Genomic DNA, 15,811 nt, shown 5'->3' on the forward strand with positions numbered 1-15,811 from the left:
AGAAAGCAGGGGGAGACAGAGGCAGGAGAAAGCAGGGGGAGACAGAGGCAGGAGAAAGCAGGGGGAGACAGAGGCAGGAGAAAGCAGGGGGAGACAGAGGCAGGAGAAAGCAGGGGGAGACAGAGGAAGGAGGAAGCAGGGGGAGACAGAGGCAGGAGGAAGCAGGGGGAGACAGAGGCAGGAGGAAGCAGGGGGAGACAGAGACAGGAGGAAGCAGTGGGAGACAGAGACAGGAGGAAGCAGTGGGAGACAGAGGCAGGAGGAAGCAGGGGAGACACTGAGAACAGAGAGTGAGGAGAGGAGACAACATTAACACAAACAAAAGTTAGCCTCACTCCCGACGTCTTTCCCCCTCACTCTAGTGTTTCTGTTCTGAAGCAAGGAGAAGGGTATAAACCAGCTAAACACTGGAACTTTCCCTCTGCAACTGAGATCACATCTACAGGTGTGTTCAGAAGACACAGTTGAAGTCAGAGGTTTACATACACTTAGGTTGGAGTCATTAAAACTAGTTTTTCAACCACTCCACATATTCTTGTTAACAAACTACAGTTTTGGCAAGTCGGTTAGGACATCTACTTTGTTCATGACACAAGTAATTTTTCCAACAATTGTTTACAGACCGATTATTTCACTTATAATGGTCACACCCTGACCTTAGAGGGCATTTATATTTCTCTATTTGGTTCGGTCAGGGTGTGATTTGGGTGGGCATTCTAGTTTGTCTATTTCTTTGATGGCCATGTATGGTTCCCAATCAGACGCAGCTGTCTATCGTTGTCTCTGATTGGGAATCATACTTAGGCATCCTGTTTTCCACCTGAGTTTGTGGGATCTTGTTTTTGCACAGAAGCTGTTTAGCCCTGCAGAACTTTACGTTTGTTTATCTTTTGTTGTTTTGGGATGTTCATTCTAAATAAAGAAGATGTTTCCACGCTGCGCTTTGGTCTCATGCCAACGACGGACTTAACAATAATTCACTGCATCACAATTCCAGTGGGTCAGAAGTTTACTTACACTAAGTTGACTGTGCCTTTAAACGGCTTGGAAAATTCCAGAAAAGGATGTCATGGCTTTAGAAGCTTCTGTTAGGCTAATTGACATCATTTGAGTCAATTGGAGGTGTACCTGTGGATGTATTTCAAGGCCTACCTTCAAACTCAGTGCCTCTTTAATTGACATCATTGGCAAATCAAAAGAAATCAGCCAAGACCTCAGAAATCAGAAATTGTAAACCTCCACAAGTCTGGTTCATCCTTGGGAGCAATTTAAAAATGGCTGAAGGTAACACGTTCATCTGTACAAACAATAGTACGCAAGTATAAACACCATGGGACCACGCAGCCGTCATACAGCTCAGGAAAGAGAGTCGTTCTGTCTCCAAGATGAACGTACTTAGGTGTGAAAAGTGCAAATCAATCCTAGAACAACAGCAAAGGACCTTGTGAAGATGCTGGAGGAAACAGGTACAAAAATATCTATATCCACCATAAAACGAGTCTTATATAGACATAACCTGAAAGGCTGCTCAGCAAGGAAGCCACTGCTCCAAAACCGCCATAAAAAAGCCCGACTACAGTTAGCAACTGCACATGGGGACAAAGATTGTACTTTTTGAAGAAATGTCCTCTGGTCTGATGAAACAAATATATATAAATAGAACTGTTTGGCCATAATGACCATTGTTATGTTTGGAGGAAAAAGGGGGAGTCTTGCAAGCCGAAGAACATAATTTCAACCACAAAGCATCATGTTGTGGGGGTGCTTTGCTGCAGGAGGGACTGGTGCACTTCACAAAATAGATGGCATCATGAGGAAAGAACATTATGTGGATATATTGAAGCAACATCTGAAGACATCAGTCAGGAAGTTAAAGCTTGGTCGCAAATGGGTCTTCCAAATGGACAATGACCCCAAGAATATTTCCAAAGTTGTGGCAAAATGGCTTAAGGACAACCAAGTCAAGGTATTGGGGTGGTCATCCCAAAACCCTGACCTCAATCCCATAGAAAATGTGTGGGCAGAACTGAAAAAGCATGTGCGAGCAGGGAGGCCTACAAACCTGACTCAGTTACACCAGCTCTGTCAGGAGGAATGGGCCAAAATTCACCCAACTCATTGTGGGAAGCTTGTGGAAGGCTCCCAGAAACGATTGACCCAAGATAAACAATTTAAAGGCAATGCTACCAAATACTAATTGAGTGTATGTAAACTTCTGACCCACTGGGAATGTGATGAAAGAAATAAAAGCTGAAATAAATCTCACATTCTTAAAATGAAGTGGTGATCCTAACTGACCTAAGACAGGGACTTTTTTAATAGGATTAAATGTCAGTAGTTGTGAAAAACTGAGTTGACATGTATTTGGCTAAGGTGTATGTAAACTTCCGACTTCAAATGTAACTGCTGTGTGACCAACAGGATTTGCTCATATCAACTGATCAGTGGAGGCTGCTGAGGGAAGGACGGCTCATAATCATGGCTTCAATGGAGGCAATGGAATGGTATCAACCACATGTTTGATACCATGCCATTGACTCCATTCCAGCCATTATTATGAGCCGTCCTCCCCTCAGTAGCCTCCAATGCAACTGATGTCTCATCTCCTCCTCGCCAGTCGATAGGTGTGTGTGTGTGTGTGTGTGTGTGTGTGTGTGTGTGTGTGTGTGTGTGTGTGTGTGTGTGTGTGTGTGTGTGTGTGTGTGTGTGTGTGTGTGTGTGTGTGTGTGTGTGTGTGTGTGTGTGTGTGTGTGTGTGTGTGTGTGTGTGTGTGTGTGTGTGAGAGAGAGTACAGAATTTTGGGTTCAATGTGTACTGTATCATAGCTCTGCCTAGGCCCTGTCATGGCAGAGGCGTTGGCATGACAACAGCACCAGAGGCAGGCTGAGCCATTACGATTTGTCAGTTTTATGCATTATAATACTCATAGTATTTTTGCCAAGTGGCGTGCATATGAACTCAAGATAGTGCATTTAGATTGTTACAGAGCATAAAACAACAGCCCCTCTTGAGGTTCTTGAGAGAACAGGAAGTGAGAGAAGGGAAGAAGTACATTTGAGCAGCAGCAAGAGATGAAAAAACACGACTGATTCATACCCAAGAAGACTCGAGGCTGTAATCGCCGACAAAGGTGCTTCAACAAAGTACTGAGTAAACGGTCTGAAAACATGTGTAAATAACCTATTTCTGTTTTCAAATTGCAACCATTTCTAAAAACTTGTTTTCGCTTTGTGATTACGGGGTATTGCGTGTAGATTGATGGAGGGGGGAAATGATTTAATCCATTTTAGAATAAGGCTAACATAACAAAATGTGGAAAAGGGGAAGGGGTCTGAATACTTTCCGAAAGCACTGTATCCATAATAATCTAATCATGTAGACTAACCTACATGGGATGGAAACTTAAGCGAAAAAGGCAGCTTCATTAAATAGTGCTGGCAAAACGCCATTCTCAACGTCAACAGTGAAGAGGCGACTCCGGGACTCTGGCCTTCTAGGCAGAGTTGCAAAGAAAAAGCCATATCTGAGACTGGCCAATAAAAATAACAGATTAAGCAAAATAACACAGACACTGGACAGAGGAACTCTGCCAAGAAGGCCAGAATGCCGGAGTCGCCTCTTCACTGTTGACAATGAGACTGGTGTTTTGCGGGTACTATTTAAAGAAGCTGCCAGTTGAGGACTTGCGAGGCATCTGTTTCTCAAACTAGGCACTCTATTGTACTTGTCCTCTTGCTCAGTTGTGCACCAGGGCCTCCCACTCTTTCTATTCTGGTTAGAGCCATTTTGTGCTGTTCTGTGAAGGGAGTAGTACACAGCATTGTACGAGATCTTCAGGTTATTGGCAATTTCACGCATAGAATAGCCTTCATTTCTCAGAATAAGAATAGACTGATGAGTTTCAGAAGAAAGTTATTTGTTTCTGGCCATTTTGAGCATGTAATCTAACCCACAAATGCTGATGCTCCAGATACTCAACTAGTCTAAAGAAGGCCAGTTATATTGCTTCTTTAATCAGAACAACAGTTTTCAGCTGTGCTAACATAATTGCAAAAGGGTTGTCTAATGATCAATTAGCCTTTTAAAATTATAAACTTGGATTAACTAACATAACGTGCCATTGGAACACAGGAGTGTTGAACTCTGATAATGGGCCTCTGTACGCCTATGTAGATATTCCATAAATAGTCTACAATAGTCATTTACAACATTAACAATGTGTTTCTGATCAATTTGATGTTATTTTAAATGGACAAAAAAATAGTATTTTATTTTGTCACGATCGTCGTATGGAGTAGACCAAAGCGCAGCAAAGAACACTGAAACAAAAACAACAAAACGAACGTGACGCTATGATAACGAGTGCTGACACAGGCAACTACACATAGACAATAACCCACTAAATACCCACTGCTCTGGCAGCTCCTGGCTGGCTGACGGCTCTGGAAGCCCCTGGCTGGCTGACGGCTCTGGCAGCTCCTGGCTGGCTGACGGCTCTGGCAGCCCCTGGCTGGCTGGCGGCTCTGGCAGCTGCTGGCTGGCTGACGGCTCAGGACAGACGGGAGACTCTGGCGGCTCAGGACAGACGGGAGACTCTGGCGGCTCAGGACAGACGGGAGACTCTGGCGGCTCAGGACAGACGGGAGACTCTGGCGGCTCAGGACAGACGGGAGACTCTGGCGGCTCAGGACAGACGGGAGACTCTGGCGGCTCAGGACAGACGGGAGACTCTGGCGGCTCAGGACAGACGAGGCGCACTGTAGGCCTGGTGCGTGGTGCCGGCACTGGTGGTACTGGGCCGAGGACACACACCTCAGTGTGAGTGCGGGGAGGATGAACAGGGAGAACTGGGCTCTGGCAACGCACAGGAAGCCCGGCGCGGGGGGCTGCCACCGGAGGGCTGGTGCATGGAGATGGCACCGGATAAACCGGACAGAGAAGGTGCACTGGAGATCTGGAGCACCGACCCTGACCAACCTTACCTGGTTGAATGCTCCCCGTAGCCCGACCAGTGCGGCGAGGTGGAATAGCCCACACTGGGCTGTGCAGGCGAACCGGGGACACCATGCGTAAGGCTGGTGCCATGTATGCCAGCCCGAGGAGACGCACTGGAGACCAGATGAGTAGAGCCGGCTTCATGGCACCTGGCTCGATGCCCACTCTAGCCCGGCAGATACGAGGAGCTGGAATGTACAGCACCGGGCTATGCACATGCACCGGGGACACCGTGCGCTCCACCGCATAACACGTTGCCTGCCCGGTACAACGCCCTCCCTCTCCACGGTAAGCACGGGGAGCTGGCGCAGGTCTCCTACCTGACTTCGCCACACTCCCCAATACATTTTTGGGGCTGCCACTCGGGCTTCCAGCCGCGCCGCCATGCGGCCTCCTCATCCCGGCGCCTCTCTGCTTTCGCTGACTCTAGCTCTGCTTTGGGACGGCGATATTCCCCTGGCTGTGCCCAGGGTCCTTTGCCGTCCAGAATCTCTTCCCAAGTCCAAAAGTCCTGCGATTGCTGCTGCTGTCCGTTACCATGCCGCTTGGTCCATATTCTGTCACAATCGTCGTATGGACTAGACCAAAGCGCAGCGTGGTGTGAATCCATTCTTTTATTGAATGACGAAAAACACAAAGAACTCTTAAACTTAAACAGAAAATATTCTAAAACCTGTTTTCTCTTTGTGATTATGGGGTTTTGTGTGTAGATTGCTGAGGATTTTTAATTTTTTGAATAAGGCTGTAACGTAACAAAATGTGGAAAAACTCACTACTTTACAAAGGCACTGGACAGACAGACAGACAGACAGACAGACAGACAGACAGACAGACAGACAGACAGACAGACAGACAGACAGACAGACAGACAGACAGACAGACAGACAGACAGACAGACAGACAGACAGACAGACAGGACACCGTAGCCAAATAAATTTAAACTCATTTTTTCAAAACTCCTGACATTTAATCCTTGTAAAAATCCCCTGTTTTAGGTCAGTTAGGATCACCACTTTATTTTAAGAATGTGAAATGTCAGAATAATAGAAGACAGAATGATTTATTTCAGCTTTTATTTCTTTCATCACATTCCCAGTGGGTCATACGTTTACATACCCTCAATTAGTATTTGGTAGCATTGCCGTTAAATTGTTTAACTTGGGTCAAACATTTAGGGTAGCCTTCCACAAGCATCCCTCAATAAGTTTGGTGAATTTTGGCCCATTCCTCCTGACAGAGCTGGTTTAACTGAGTCAGGTTTGTTGGCCTCCCTGCTCGCACACGCTTTTTCAGTTCTGCCCACAAATGTTCTATGGGATTGGGGTCAAGGCTTTGTGATGGCCACTCCAATACCTTGACATGGTTGTCCTTAAGCCATTTTGCCACAACTTGGGGTCATTGTCCATTTGGAAGACCCATTTGCGACCAAGCTTTAACTTCCTGACTGATGTCTTGAGATGTTGCCTCAATATATCCACATAATTCTCCTCCCTCATGATGCCATCTATTTTGTAAAGTGCACCAGTCCCTCCTGCAGCAAAGCACCCCCACAACATGATGCTGCCACACCCGTGCTTCACGGTTGGGATGGTGTTCTTCGGCTTGCGAGCATCCCCCTTTTCCTCCAAACATAACAATGGTCATTATGGCCAAACAGTTCTATTTTTGTTTCATCAGACCAGAGGACATTTCTTCATGTGCAGTTGCAAACAGTCATTTGGCTTTTTTTATGGCGGTTTTGGATCAGTAGCTTCTTCCTGTGGGTATAGATACTTTTGTACCTGTTTCCTCCAGCATCTTCACAAGGTCCTTTGCTGTTGTTCTAGGATTGATTTGCACTTTTCGCACCTAAATACGTTCATCTCTAGGAGACAGAACGCGTCTCCTTCCTGAGCGGTACGACAGCTGCGTGGTCCCATGGTGTTTATTCTTGCTTACTATTGTTTGTACAGATGAACGTGGTACCTTCAGGCGTTTGGAAATTGTTCCCAAGGATGATTTCTGAGCTCTTGGCTGATTTCTTTTGATTTTCCCATGATGTCAGGCAAAGAGGCACTGAGTTTGAAGGTAGGCCTTGAAATACATCCACAGGTACACCTCCAATTGACTCAAATGATGTCATTAAGCCTATCAGAAGCTTCAAAAGCTATGACATTATTTTCTGGAATTTTCCAAGCTGTTTAAAGGCACAGTCAACAGTGTGTCTAAACTTCTGACCCACTGGGATTGTGATTAGAGGTCGACTGATTATGATTTTTCAACACCGATGCTGATTCTGATTATTGGAGGACCAAAAAAAGGCGATACCGATTAATCGGCCAATTTTTAGTTATTTATTTGTTATTAATGACAATTACAACAATATTGAATTAACACTTATTTTAACTTAATATAATACATCAATCAAATCAATTTAGCCTCAAATAAATTATGAAACATGTTCAATTTGGTTTAAATAATGCAAAAACAAAGTGTTGGATAAGAAAGTAAAAGTGCAATATGTGCCATGCAAGAAAGCTAACGTTTAAGTTCCTTGCTCAGAACATGAGAACATATGAAAGCTGGTCGTTCCTTTTAACATGAGACTTCAATAGTCCCAGGTAAGAAGTTTTAGGTTGAGGTTATTTTAGGAATTATAGGACTATTTCTCTCTGTACCATTTGTATTTCATATACCTTTGAGTATTGGATGTTCTTATAGGCACTTTAGTATTGCCAGTGTAACAGTATAGCTTCAGTCCCTCTCCTCACCCCTACCTGGGCTCAAACCAGGAACACATCGACAACAGCCACCCTCGAAGCATCGTTACCCATCACTCCACAAAACCCGCAGCCCGAAGCATCATTACCCATGCAGAGCAAGGGGAACAACCACTCCAAGTCTTAGAGAGAGTAAAGTGACGTTTGAAACGCTATTAGTGCGCACCCCGCTAACTAACTAGCCATTTCACATCGGTTACACCAGCCTAATCTCGGGAGTTGATAGGCTTGAAGTCATAAACAGCGCAATGCTTGAAGCATTGCGACGAGCTGTTGGCTTACGCACGAAAGTGCTGTTTGAATGAATGCTTACGAGCCTGCTGTTGCCTACCACCACTCAGTCAGACTGCTCTATCAAATATCAAATCATAGACTTAATTATAACATAATAACACACGGTAATACGAGCCTTAGTTCATTAATATGGTCAAATCTGGAAACTATAATTTCGAAAATAAACCGTTCCGTATCATCTCTAACGGGTGGCATCCATAAGTCTATATATTCTTGTTACATTGCACAACCTTAAATGTCATAATTACTTAAAATTCTGGCAAATTAGTTCGCAACGAGCCAGGCGGCCCAAACTGTTGCATATACCCTGACTCTGCATTCAATGAACGCAAGAGTAGTGACACAATTTCCCTAGTTTAATATCGCCTGCTAACATGAATTTCTTTTAACTAAATATGCAGGTTTAAAAATATATACTTCTGTGTATTGATTTTAAGAAAGGCATTGATGTTGACAGTTAGGTACATTCTTGCAACGATTATGTTTTTTTTCGCAAATGCTCTTTTGTTAAAACCTGTTACGGCTAGACGTTCCGCTAGCGGAACCCCTCGAAAACATCTGGTGAAATGGCAGAGCGCCAAATTCAAATTAAATTACTATAAATATTAAACTTTCATGAAATCACACATGCAATACACCAAATTAAAGCTACACTTGTTGTTAATACACTTGTTGTTAATCCAGCCAACGTGTCAGATTTCAAAAAGGCTTTACGGCAAAAGCAAACCATGCGATTATCTGAGGACAGTACCCCATCAAACAAACACAGACAATCATATTTCATCCCGCCAGGTGCGACACAAAACTCAGAAATAATGATATAATTCATGCCTTACCTTTGAAGAACTTATTTTGTTGGCACTTCAAAATGTCCCATAAACATCAAACGATCCTTTTGTTTGATAAATTCCGTCGTCTCCAAAATCTCCATTTATTTGGCGCGTTTGATCCAGAGAAACACGCGCAACATGACTACAAAATATCTAATAAGGTACCTGTAAACTTGTTCCAAACATTTCAAACAACTTTGCTAATATAACTTTAGGTATTTTTTTATGCAAATAATCGAAAACATTTAAGACGGTATAAAATGTGTTCAATACCGGAAGAAAATAAAGTGGAGCGAGCTTTTAGTTCGCGCGCCCCAACCACAACAGTACACTAGACTGGACCCTAGTTCTGAACAGCCCCACAAAGTAGAAGTCCTAACCGACTTGCCAAAACTATAGTTTGTTAAATAGAAATTTGTGGAGTGGTTGAAAAACAAGTTTTAATGTCTCCAACCTAAGTGTATGTAAACATCTGACTTCAACTGTATATACATACATACAGTACCAGTCAAACATTAGGACACACCTACTCACTCATTTTCTACATTGTAGAATAATAGTGAAGACATCAAAACTAAGAAATAACACATATGGAATCATTTAGTAACCAAAAAAGTGTTAAACAAATCAAAATATATTTGAGATTCTTCAAAGTAGCCACTCCTAGCCTTGATGACAGCTTTGCACACGCTTGGCATTCTCTCAACCAGCTTCTCATGGAATGCTTTTTCAACAGCGTTGAAGGAGTTCCCACGTGCTGAGCACTTATTGGCTGCTTTTCTTTCACTCTGCGGTCCAACTCATTCCAAACCATCTCAATTGGGTTGAGGTCAGGTGATCGTGGAGGCCAGGTCATCTGATTCAGCACTCCATCACTCTCCTTCTTGGTCAAATAGCCCTTACACAGCCTGGAGGTTTGTTGGGTCATTGTCTCGTTGAAAATAAAATTATAGTCCCACTAAGCACAAACTAGATGGATGGCGTATTGCTGCAAAATGCTTTGGTAGCCATGCTGGTTAAGTGTGCCTTGAATTCTAGATATATCACTGACAATGTCACCAGCAAAGCACCCCCACATCTCCTCCTCCTCCTCCATGCTTCACAGTGGGAATCACACATGCGGGAGATCATCTGTTCACCTACTCTGCGTCTCACAAGGACACGGTGGTTAGAACCAAAAATCTCAAATTTGGACTCATCAGACCAAAAGACAGATTTCCACTAGTCTCTTCTTGGTGTGATGGTTTGGGGGTGCTTTGCTGGTGACACTGTCAGTGATTTCGTTAGAATTCAAGGCACACTTAACCAGCATGGTTTGCGTTTAGTGGGACTATAATGTATTTTTAAGAAGCTGGTTTAGAGAATGCCAAGAGTGTGCAAAGCTGTCATCAAGGCAAAGGGTGGCTACTTTGAAGAATCTCAAATATATTTGATTTGTTTAACATTTGTTTTGGTTACTACATGATTCCATATGTGTTATTTCACAGTGTTGAGGTCTTCACTATTATTCTACCATGTAGAAAATAGTACAAATAAATTAAAATTAGTAGTTGTGTCAAAACGTTTGACTGGTACTGTAGCTTAATTTACAAAGCTAACAGACTGAATTTTAACATCTACCCTCCCAGAAAAAAAATCTCCCACTTTTCATGGCTATTTCTGAGTCTTTCCCTTTAAATTGCCATAGAAATGTCCCTCGCAACGTTGATTGGTCGGGGTTACAGTTCAGTACAGCCGAAACTGACGAGGTTATTTAGTTGAGTTTGATTGGTCCAAAGCCGAAATATGGTCTAGATATTACAAATAGCTGTGCGGTCTAAACTAGCAACGGTCACACCACAAACTAACGTTATGATTTAATCACGTGATAATATTGTAGAGAACAATTTAATGGTATGTAATTTATGTATAATGGCATAGGATAAATAAAACAAAGTAGACATTAATTAGTAGCACCCTCTTGAATTTACCCATATTCCACTACATTCTAGAGTAAGTACCATCCCGAAAACAAATGGGTCCCCGCTGAAAAACTTTGAAAGCCATTGACATAATGCATTTGCCAACCTTACTTTGTTACAGAAACGTTGTGTTTTAACGCCCAGGGAATCCAGTGTAGCTCTACTGGAAAAGCCAGCCGACTTCACCACAACACATGTCCCTGTGCTGCTTCACTCGTGACAAGCACAGCGACATGTGCATATCAAGTCTAATGATGCGGAGACACCGTTACTGAACTAACTACATGGCAATTCTGTCGAATAAATACCTATTTTACACTGCAGAGAGAAGACGACGGACGCACAGGTGAATATCATCATGTGTTACAATTTGAATTTGTTTTGGAAGGTGGAGTAGAGATGTTTTGAAAGCGCTTCCTTGTTGATAAATTATTGCGTAATCTGTGTTCGATTGGGTGCGGAAATGTTATTGTTTCTTCTCGACCGTCGGAGATCTTTGAAAGTTTCAATATGAGTCGGATGAACCATGATGATTATGAAGGGCGCAAGACAGAAGAGAGGGAGGCTATTAGGAGCATAAAATAAGATCTTAAATTATAACTTCAAAGTTATAATATATATATATAACTTCAACAGATCGCTTCATAACACTGCAACCTCCTGAAACACGTTACTAACTTTCCTCTATACTTTTGAAACAGAATATTATTATGAACATCTGATTTTACATTTTCTAAACATGTTTTTTTGAACTTGTGATGCAGCGATAACTACACTGGATCAAATTAGTCTATTACATTTACATTTAAGTCATTTAGCAGATGCTCTATATTGTAACATGTGACTAATGTTACAGTGTGAATCAACATTTGAATAATATATAAAAATGTATATTTGAAAATCCCCTTCCCTACAAAGAACAAAAAAAAATCACTATCTATATAGTTGTTATTATTGGTAGGTCTATATTATAAGGTCAGGCTAATTTTAAGCCATAAGGCCCAAGGGGGTGTGGTATTTTTTTTAATTGAACTTTTATTTAATTAGGCAAGTCAGTTAAGAACAAATAATTATTTACAATGACAGCCTATCAAAAGGCCTCCTACGGGGACGGGGGCTGGGATTAAAAATACATAAAATAAAAGTATAGGACAAAACACACATCACAGCAACAGACAACACAGCACTACATAAAGAGACCTAAGACAACAACATAGCATGGCAGCAACACAGCATGGTAGCAACATGACAACAACATTGTAGCAGCACAAACCAGGGTACAAACATTGGGCACAGACAACAGCACAAAGGGCAAGAAGGTAGAGACACCAATACATCACACAATGCAGCCACAACTGTCAGTAAGAGTGGCCATGATTGAGTCTTTGAATGACGAGATGGAGATTAAACTGTCCAGTTTGAGTGTTTGTTGCAGCTCGTTCCAGTCTCTAGCTGCAGCGAACTGAAAAGAGGAGCGACCCAGGGATGTGTGTGCTTTGGGGACCTTTAACAGAATGTGACTGGCAGAACAGGTGTTGTGGAGGATGAGGGCTGCAGTAGATATCTCAGATAGGGGGGAGTGAGGCCTAAGGGTTGTATAAATACGCATCAACCAGTGGGTCTTGCGATGGGTATACAGAGATGTCCGGTTTACAGAATAGTATAGAGTGCAGTGATGTGTCGTATAAGGAGCATTGGTGGCAAATCTGAGAGCCGAATGGTAAAGAACATCTAGCCGCTCGAGAGCCCCCTTACCTGCTGATCTATAAATTACGTCTCTGTAATCTAGCATGGGTAGGATGGTCATCTGAATCAGGGTTAGTTTGGCAGCTGGAGTGAAAGAGGAGCGATTACTATAGAGGCAACCAGGTCTATATTTGACTTTAACCTGCAGCTTTGATATGTGCTGAGAGAAGGACAGTGTACTGTCTAGACATGCTACCAAGTACTTGTATAGGGTGACTATCTCCAGCTCTAAACCCTCAGAGGTAGTAATCACACCTGTGGGGAGATGGGCATTCTTTCTTACCAAACCACATGACCTTCATTTTGGAGGTGTTCAGAACAAGGTTAAGGGCAGAGAAAGCTTGTCGGACACTTAGAAAGCTTTTGACACTTCAGACCCACTTCAAGGGTTTGAACTGTCTGTCCTATATCTAGCATTGTGGTGGCAGTATCATGCTATATCTAGCATCGTGGTGGCAGTATCATGCTATATCTAGCATCGTGGTGGCAGTATCATGCTGTGGGGATGTTTTTTAGAGGCAGTGACTGGGAGACTAGTCAGGATTGAGGGAAAGATGAACGGATCAAAGTACAGAGAGATCCTTGATGAAAACCTGCTCCAGAGTGCTCAGGACCTCCGACTAGGGCAAAGGTTCACCTTCCAACAGGACCATGACCCAAAGCACACAGCCAAGACAACGCAGGTGTGGCTTCGGGACAAGTATCTGAATGTCATTGAGTGGCCCAGCCAGAGCCCGGACTTGAGTACGATCGAACATCTCTGGAAAGACCTGAAAATAGCTGTGCAGTGACACTCCCCATCCAACCTGACAGAGCTTGAGAGGATCTGCAGAGAAGAATGGGGAAAAACTCCCCAAATACAGGTGTGCCAAGCTTGTAGCGTCATACTCAAAAAGACTCGAGGCTGTAATCGCTGCCAAAGGTGCTTCAACAAAGTACAGAGCAAAGGGTCTGAATACTTATGTAAATGTGGTTAGGGTTAACCCTAACCCTAAAAAATACTTTTGCAAAAAAGTCTATTAACCTGTTTTTGCTTTGTCATTATGGGGTATTGTGTGTAGATAGGCGAGGTAAAAAAAAAAAAGGTTAAAAAAAAGAGATCTAATCCAATTTGGAATAAGGCTGTAACGTAACAAACAATTTGGCAAAAATCAAGGTTTCTGAATGCACTGTATAAGAAAGCTCAGGGTTTTTGTTTGTTTTTCTAAACACATACAGTAGTTAATTGGAAACATGACAAATATTTTTGTCGGATTGCTGCATTTCATTTCAGCAAGCCATGACACCCATAGGGCCTTATAAAATATGTTTGTTTTTGCCTGACTCTGTTTTATATTCTCCCAAATTAATTTCCAGGTTTCCATTTTCCCCCAAAAAAATATAGAAAAACAAATGGGATATTTTAATAACAGGTTCTGACCACTAGATATAGATGTTTTGTCGTAAAAAAATCTAGAGGAAGATAAGTGTTTCCAATGACATCACCAACCAATTAGTGGACAATTAGTAGGCAATGCCTGGTCATAATGGGTTAACATCACATGATGCACACCGATGATGCCATTGGAAATCTTTTCACTAGCAAACATAGAAACATTCATATATGATGGTGCTGGAGATGATCAATATTTTCTCATTTCTCTCCCTTTTGAGGAGGGAGGATTGTGAAAGTTCACAGAAGTAACAAATTAAGGTAGAACTACCAATTAGTTTGTTTTTACCGAAAACAAATTAGTTTATTAATTATTAAGTGATTAAAACACGTCACTCTAACCAAATGACCTGAAAAATATCAGAATTACTGCAATTGAATTGGCCACAATGAGAAATCATAGTCACAGACCACAGTTGCAGTACAGTAAAGAAAAGTAGTGTAGTTCAGTACAGTAGATCACACATGAGTATAGTACAGTATAATATACTCTACTGTACTGTGCTCTACTGTACTATACAGTGCTTTTACTTTGCTCTAATAAGCTGTACTGTGATGTCCAAACTTGTGAGTATAGTACAGTATAATATACTCTACTGTACTGTGCTCTACTGTACTATACTGTACTTTTACTTTACTCTAATAAGCTGTACTGTGATGTCCAAACTTGTGAGTATAGTACAGTATAATATACTCTACTGTAATGTGCTCTACTTTACTATACTGTACTTTTACTTTACTCTAATAAGCTGTACTGTGATGTCCAAACTTGTGAGTATAGTACAGTATAATATACTCTACTGTACTGTGCTCTACTGTACTATACTGTACTTTTACTTTACTCTAATAAGCTGTACTGTGATGTCCAAACTTGTGAGTATAGTACAGTATAATATACTCTACTGTACTGTGCTCTACTGTACTATACTGTACTTTTACTTTACTCTAATAAGCTGTACTGTGATGTCCAAACTTGTGGGTATAGTACAGTATAATATACTCTACTGTACTGTGCTCTACTGTACTATACTGTGCTTTTACTTTGCTCTAATAAGCTGTACTGTGATGTCCAAACTTGTGGGTATAGTACAGTATAATATACTCTACTGTACTGTGCTCTACTTTACTATACTGTACTTTTACTTTACTCTAATAAGCTGTACTGTGATGTCCAAACTTGTGAGTATAGTACAGTATAATATACTCTACTGTACTGTGCTCTACTGTACTATACTGTACTTTTACTTTACTCTAATAAGCTGTACTGTGATGTCCAAACTTGTGAGTATAGTACAGTATAATATACTCTACTGTACTATACTGTACTTTTACTTTACTCTAATAAGCTGTACTGTGATGTCCAAACTTGTGAGTATAGTACAGTATAATATACTCTACTGTACTATACTGTACTTTTACTTTACTCTAATAAGCTGTACTGTGATGTCCAAACTTGTGAGTATAGTACAGTATAATATACTCTACTGTACTGTGCTCTACTGTACAATACTGTACTTTTACTTTACTCTAATAAGCTGTACTGTGATGTCCAAACTTGTGGGTATAGTACAGAATAATATACTCTACTGTACTGTGCTCTACTGTACTATACTGTGCTTTTACTTTGCTCTAATAAGCTGTACTGTGATGTCCAAACTTGTGGGTATAGTACAGTATAATATACTCTACTGTACTGTGCTCTACTGTACTATACTGTGCTTTTACTTTGCTCTAATAAGCTGTACTGTGATGTCCAAACTTGTGAGTATAGTACAGTATAATATACTCTACTGT

General features: G+C 41.8%; 1 protein-coding gene across 1 annotated transcript in view; it reads left to right on the forward strand.

The window, feature by feature from the left end:
- The first annotated feature begins 11,040 nt into the window (after positions 1–11,040).
- LOC124038037 (SH3-containing GRB2-like protein 3-interacting protein 1) overlaps positions 11,041–15,811 on the forward strand; it is a 125,022-nt gene continuing 120,251 nt past the window's right edge. The window contains 1 exon segment of the mRNA XM_046353414.1: positions 11,041–11,185. The gene's annotated coding sequence lies outside the window, so the exon portion shown is untranslated.

The sequence above is a fragment of the Oncorhynchus gorbuscha genome, linkage group LG06, assembly GCF_021184085.1.
Source record: "Oncorhynchus gorbuscha isolate QuinsamMale2020 ecotype Even-year linkage group LG06, OgorEven_v1.0, whole genome shotgun sequence".
NCBI lineage: Eukaryota > Metazoa > Chordata > Actinopteri > Salmoniformes > Salmonidae > Oncorhynchus > Oncorhynchus gorbuscha.